A 7,571-nucleotide genomic window follows, 5' to 3' on the forward strand; every position below is an offset into this window, starting at 1 on the left:
ATTGCCTTCTTAAAAAATTTTCAATAAAAATGATTTGATTCAAAAAAAAAATTATAGCTCAGCGCAGCAAAAGACGTGCATCTCTGAAGGCTGCACTACAACCTCTCCTGATAGGGCACTGAGGTTCGGTAGATGATGACGATCAGTGGTCTCCAACCGGTGGATCTCCAGCTACTTCCACTAGAACTGAGGAGCCACAAGTTGGAGACCACCACCCTGGTTGAAGGTCAGGCCTCTACAGCAGTTTTTGGCCACATTAAAATTGCAGGCTACCACAATGTTTCCCTATAGGAGGAAGATATTCCAACTCTTGTAAATCACCTGCAACTTTTTCAGTGAGGTCATGTGACAGATGTGGTAACCTGGAACTTTAACGTGATCAGAAGTTGTAGCCTAACGGACAGTGACTGTGCAGCTGCTTCTCCAGCAGAACCCGGGGCAGATGCCCCACTCAGTCCCATCCATGGACCATAAATGTCATCTGGTTTTTATATTCTTTTATTTCTGATCAAACGAGGTAGACGAGCAGACCCTGAAGATGGCGGATAATGACACAAATAATAATCTAAGCTGCTGCCGGCCCTGTGACCGCCTGCTACTGGACCAGGAATGTCTGTTGAGGAGTCTGACTCATTGACCCTACGGGAGAGTTTTGCAGGCATGCTCTGTGACCTGTGCAGAGGTCAGGAGGGAGCTGAAAGTTGTGACCTCACCTATTGTGAATAGTGGATCCTGTGTTATCTATACAGAGGTGATATCTGTCATTCTAATCCTGTCTGTAATGATAAGGAAATCACTGCAGGAAAGTGATCTGTACCGAAAAAGAATCGGCACCTAACATTAGATTTAATGGCCAGGGCAAAAACTGCTGAATTTTATGTTTTAGATGTAGATATTGACATGGAAAATTAAAAATAACATCATCAAAAATTCTATAAAAATAAGTTTAACAAAAAACATGATTTAAACCAGTGTTTCCCAACCAGTGTGCCTCCAGCTGTTGCAAAACTACAACTCCCAGCATACCCGCACAGTCAAAGGCTGTCCGGGCATGCTGGGAGTTGTAGTTTTGCAACATTTGGAGGCACACTGGTTGGGAAACACTGATTTAAACAATAGGTCATTTTCTGATGACACATCCTCTTCCAGTATACACGCTGCAGATTTTGGGCAGAAATTTCTGTAATTGAAACCTGTTACATGCGTCTGATTGACTTCTGCAGCATGTGCATGGAGTAGAATCTGCTGTGAGAGGGGAGGAGGAGCTGCAGGGGAGATGAATGAGTTTTATAGTAATTTACTATAAACTTCACTGAGCTCAAATCTCCCCTGCAGCTCCTCCTCCCCTCTCGCAGCAGAATCTAAGCACCCTTATGCATTAATGAAAGTAGATAACATTTTATGCAAGCAGTCGTTTCTTATGGCCAATGACTAGTTGAAATTTGCCAAAAGTTGATCAATTATGTTGATTTTTTTTCCATCTTTATGTGTGCATGGTGTAATCAGCCAAATATGATCAGTCGTTCACCACTTTTGCACAAAAGTATCTGGTTTTGTTTTTCTAGGGCTTTTCTTTTTTAAAGGGGTTGAGTTATCACCTATCCACAGGACAGGGGATAACTATTAAATTGTTGGGGGTCCTATCACTGGGACCCCCACCGATCGCGAGAACCGGGCCTCATATACCATGGAACAATCTGAAATGAACGAAGCGGCCGGTCGGACATGCCCGTAGCCGCTGTATTCAGTTTTATGGGAGTTCCAGAAATAGCCGAGTACAGAGATCAGCTATCTCAGGAACTCCTATAGTGGGGGTCCCAGTCATAGAACCCCCAAGAATCTAATAGTTATCCTCTATCCTGTGGTCAAGGAATAACTTATAACCGGAATACACCATTACGCGTATGTTCTTGATCTACCAGCTCAGTCTGGCATGTTGATGGTCGGATCATTTCTTGAGACAGAGAAAAGTCTTGGGGGTCCTATTGGAGGCCGGCTCAGACAGCGCAATGATGTAATCATCACAGACCAGAAGCGGCCTGCACCACCGCATGGAGGTAAGTATTTGAGTTTTTTATTTGGCTCCATAATGTTGGGCCACCATGGCACCATTTGCACTGGCACACGAGCGTATTTCAGCTCCGTTTTTTAGCAGACCGTATGTGGAACCATTCATTTCAATGGGTCCGCAAAAAAAAACTGAAGTTGCTCCCAGTGCATTCCGTTTCCGTGTGTCCGTATGTCCATTCAGCAAAAATATAGATCATGTACTATTATTGTGCGCATTTCGGACAAGGATAGGACTGTTCTATTAGGGACCGGCTGTTCCGTTCCGCAAAATACGGAATGCACATGGACGTCATCCGTTTTTTGAGGACTGTAAAATACATACGGTCTTGTGCATGAGCCCTAGGGGGGTATTTTTTGTATTGCACATTATAAAGGGGTACTGGCACACATTATTAGTAGAATTATTACTACTGGGGGACTATGGAGAACATGATTAAGGGCACAATGAGCATTATTACTATTTGGCACTGTTAGTGCCAGATTGTCCTTGGTCCTAATAATTACTATTTGTGGGACTTTGGGTTATTTGCTGGGTGCAGTTACTTCTTCAGGCACTGTGTGCAAATTATTTTAGGGGCACTATCTGGGTGGTACTAGTATTTTAAGGGGGATTATCTGTCTGCAGTATAGCATTTGGGAGAACAGCGGGGTGGGTTGGATGGGGTGTTTAGAAGGTGGGAAGGATTGCGGAAAAAATACAAAGCTAAGATCTCTGCAGAGACAAGAGATGGCTGAAATAAATCATCATGGCGGTCTGAATGGATGAGGAAAGAGAACACGTCACTGGATGTAAGGGGTATGTGGCGCTGTATTACTCTGTATGGGTTGGAGGGTGCTGTTTCCATGTTAGCCTTTCTGCTGCCTGAGGCAATGTGCTTCCCTGCCTCTTGCCACAAAGCACAGAGAGAAGGGGGGCCAAGCCGAACTGTTGCACCAGGGCCTTTAGCTACGCCCCTGCTCTGGAGCAAGTGTACTTTGCTCTATGGACATTTAGGCCTCTTGCACACGACCGTGTGTCCCCCGTCGTCGTACTGCGGTCCACAATACACGGGACACCGGCCGTGTGCATGCCGCATCACAGATGCGGACCAGTTCACTTGAATGGGCCTGCAAATCCGGAGATGCGGTGTGGAATGGAACTACGGAACAGAAGCACTACCGTTCCGCAAAAAGATAGAACTTGTCCTATCTTCAAATGAATAGGGTCACGATCCGCATGGAGCTGGCCCACGGCCAGCGCATTGCGGACTGCAGCACACATTTGTGTGCAAGAGGCCTTCCCCTTATTACTATTACGCAACGCCATCAACTCCCTATTTTATTGCTCTTTGAAGGGTTCGCTTGCACTGTGATTTATGCACTTATAAATGCACTTCAACAATATATGTTTATTGTAATATATCCTGTTCATTTGCACTGTGGAAAGGGTTAATGCACAGTCCAATAAGGCCTCTTTCACGCGACCGTTTTTTGCGTTCCGTATACAGAACCATTCATTTTAATGGGTCCGCAAAAAAAAAAACAGAATGTACTCCGTATGCATTCCATTTCCGTTGAAAGATAGAACATGTCCTATTATTGCCCGAAAATCACGTTCCGTGGCTCCATTTAAGTTAATGGGTCCACACAAAAAAATGCATCCGTATGTCTTCCGTATCCGTTCTGTTTTTGCGGAACAATCTATTAAAATTTTTATGCCCAGCCTATTTTTTCTATGTAATTACTGTATATGCCATACGGAAAAACGGAACAGAGAAACAGAACAGAAACAAAAAATGTTACAACGGATCCGTGAAAAACGAACCGCAAAACACTGAAAAAGCCATACGGTCGTGTGAATGAGGCCTAATACTGAGAGACTACGATTTTCCACCTATGCAAAGCTTTGGAGGTGAAAACAAAAGACACGCTGACCTTCTGACTGTCTGGTTTAGCTCTGTTGTTTATGTCTTAGGCCGAGTTCACATCAGCATTCAGCCTTTCTGTTCTTCTGCTCCATTATAGGAACTGAGCCGAATGGAGCCTACAGACCCCATAGACTATAATAGCATCCGTTGGGTTTCCGCTCAAAAATCTTCCTCTGAGCAGAAACCTAACGGACCCCGTTATAGTCTATGGGTTCCGTAGGCTCAGTTATGTGCCGAATCTGTCCTTTCAGTTTTTCTCCTCCTAAAATGGAGCAGAGGAACGGAAAGGCTGAACGCTAATGTGAACTCAGCCTTATTAATTCCCATAGATGTGCATTAAAGCTCTATACAAATCTGTGATACACAGAAATTGTTTCTGTTAGGGCTCTTTCACACGACCGTGCCATTTTTTTGCGGTCCACAAATTGTGGATCCGCAAAACACGGATGCCGCCAGTGCGCCTTCCGCAATTTGCAGAACGGAACAGGAGGCCCATTATAGAAATGCCTGTTCTTGTCCGCAAAACAGAATAATTTTTGCAGGGCCACAGAACGGAGCAACGGATGTGGACAGCACACGGAGTGCTGTCTGCATCTTTCGCGGCCCCATTGAAGGGAATAAGAAATAAGAAGATTACTGCATGTAAATACCATGGTTTCCTTCACTGACGAGCAGGCACTTGCCAGGAAGGAACGCTTCCTTCCCAACAATAGTCTGTTAAATTGTTCAGTGTAAAGGGTCCTTGAGCCACATTTTTATCAGCAAAATAGGAATTGAGCTATAATGAGTGTTTATAATGTCAGAGATAAGGAGCCTTTGGCTGAACTGCCTGACAGGGAATTGCAAAAACACAGAGCCTGCTACTAGAGAATCTCAAGGCTGTACAGAGAAAGGGGCTCAAATATTTTAGTAAAGACCAATTGAAAAAAATAAATTTTTAGCTGATGAGTAAAATGAGTACATTGCAATAAAAAACACAAGCCCCCAAAAGGTGTCCATAGCCTTTAAATTGTCACTGGACGTTGCTATGTCTCTAGAATAGGGTTGAGTGAATCGGCTTCAGATTGCTGTAGCCGATACTGATTCTTTTAAAAACTTCATTAAGAATATCGTCTCCGTCCTACTGTTAAATGGTTTGCCTTTGCAGAGGTCTTTCTGAACTTTCAACAAATATCACAAGACGAAATAAGTCTCGCCTCTATCATGTGCGATTTGTTTATTCGCATAAATTACTGTAACAAAATACTAAGCCAAACTCTGCTTTATTCCTCATTAAAGAAGCAGAGTCCAGCTTTGTATTTTGATACAGTAATTTATGCCAATAAACAAAGGGACATGTGATAGAGGCGACACGAAATAAGTCTTGTGATATTTGGTTAACCTTCGGAAAGACCCGGGCGGAGGCAATACATTTTACAGTAGGACGGAGCTGATGTTCTTAACGTAGTTTTTAAAAAGAATCGGGCTCGGATACAGCAATGCAAACCCGATTCACTCAACCCTACTCTATAACATAGCAAAAGTTTTATCAAAGGTTTTGTTTGGTGGGGGTCAGAGAGCAGAGACCCAGCTGATCGCTAAAACAAAGAGAAGTGCTCACGCAGATCGCGGTCTCTCCTCACTGCTCAATAGAAGAGCCCATCAGCAGCAGCGAGGAGAGAGCTCTGTCTGGGCGCCTTTATCAGCCCAGTCCAGCAATCATGGCTGACCTTTTGTTTGAATATGCCGTTTTCTGCCTTGTGCCTATTAACTTGTGGTAGTAGAGGAGACCCTCCTGCCTGAACCTGGAAGCCTTCTGCTATATGATGCACATAAAATACAGTAAAGCACCTGCTGACAATACAACGGTCTAGAATACAGCTGGTGCCATCTTGGCACATGGAAACAGTTACAAGAGCAAAAAGCTTAAAACTTTTATACATTATATAAAATGCACAAGCGGAGGCAAGAGACGTTCCATCCTTCATTCCAAAAATAAATAGAGATATAGGGTACAATATATTACACCGACGTCACATATCGAGTCCTTTGGCAGCTGATACAGAATATAGCAACATTGCTGATAATCTGAATGAAGAAAGCCCCCCCCCGATTTATTAACTACACCAAATTTTTTCAGCTGGTATATTTAAGAATCATTTGTAGAAAGGCACAAGGGATTTTTTTTTTTTTTTTTTTTTTTTTTTTTACATAAAAACTTTTTTTTCTGTTTCCCAAATGTTTTTGTTTTTACATTCAATAAAAGGACAGGTAAGAACCCTGGATGACGGGCGGTTCCTCCTTATAAACGGTCAACGTAGAAAAAGTTGCGTTTGGTTCTATTGGCACGAAGCGTTTTGTACCCATACCGATGGGAATCTGCATCACTCGATTGTGTTTGGACGGGTCGCCACGTAGACAAACACCACAATTAATGCCACCACAACGGCGAGTGTGGGAAGCACTATGGTGGTGATCTGCTGGCGGGCCTCCTGCATGGCTTGTTTTCTCTCCTTCTTATCCCTGGAAGACTCCTTCTTCGGTTTGCCTTTCAATTGTCTCATTTTAGTGGTGGGATCCTTGAGGATGTCTCGCTGTAGACCAGTAAGGTGTATCAGCCGTAATATTCGGCAGACGAGCCGGAGATCTGGAAAGTGAGAAGAAGCATAAAATTAATAATGGATGTGGTCAACAAGTCCCATATGTGCCTTCAGATAAGCGCAGGAACGGTCACCGATAACTGTACTTGTTCAGCACTCAGTAGGAAAGTGCGATACATAGTTAATACGGTTGAAAAAAGATATAAGTCCATCAAGTTCAACCAAGGGATAGGTGGGGATGCGAATCCCAGAAGGAAAGTGTGTAACATCAGATCACCAGGATACTGAACAGATAGGTGTTACATGAACGCTTACAGGTGCCACACCTTGCCCCACCATTCATATAAAAAGACCGATTCCCCATTTCTGATGACCCACCTCATCTAAATGGAATAGGGCTGAAGTCTCAATTCCATACTTTTCATTTTTTGCCCCAGTCATTGAGGCAACCAGATGGAGGTGTCCAGGGTTTTGGAGAGACATCCTAGATACCTCCACAAGATCGTAACCTAAGTAAGGGTAAGTTCACATCAGCGTTATGGATTCCATTACTGTTTTTTGGAAAATAACAGAATCCATAAGACGGAAGTCAAAACAGAAGCCTTTAAAAGGCATTCCATTTTGATCAGTCATAATAGATGTCTACGAGAATCATAACGGATGCAAGACGAAAACAAAGTACCGTCGGCAGTCCCATAGACTTCTATTATGACGGAAAGCAAAATGAAATGCCTTTTAAAGGTTTCCGTTTTGCATTCCGTCATAAGTCTATGGGCAGCATAACGAATCAGTCCTAGTTTACGTTATGCAGGACTGGACTGCTGCATAATGCTGCCCATAGACTTGTATTATGAAGGATCAAAATGGAATGCCTCTTAAAGGCTTCTGTTTTGACTTCAGTCTTATGGATTCCGTTACAACCATGTTATAACGTAAATCAATAACGGAATCCATAACGGTGATGTGAACCCGCCCTAATCTGGGTATATCCATGTAATAGAAAAAATATATACCA

The sequence above is a fragment of the Bufo gargarizans genome, chromosome 3 (assembly GCF_014858855.1).
Source record: "Bufo gargarizans isolate SCDJY-AF-19 chromosome 3, ASM1485885v1, whole genome shotgun sequence".
NCBI classification, from domain to species: Eukaryota; Metazoa; Chordata; class Amphibia; order Anura; family Bufonidae; genus Bufo; species Bufo gargarizans.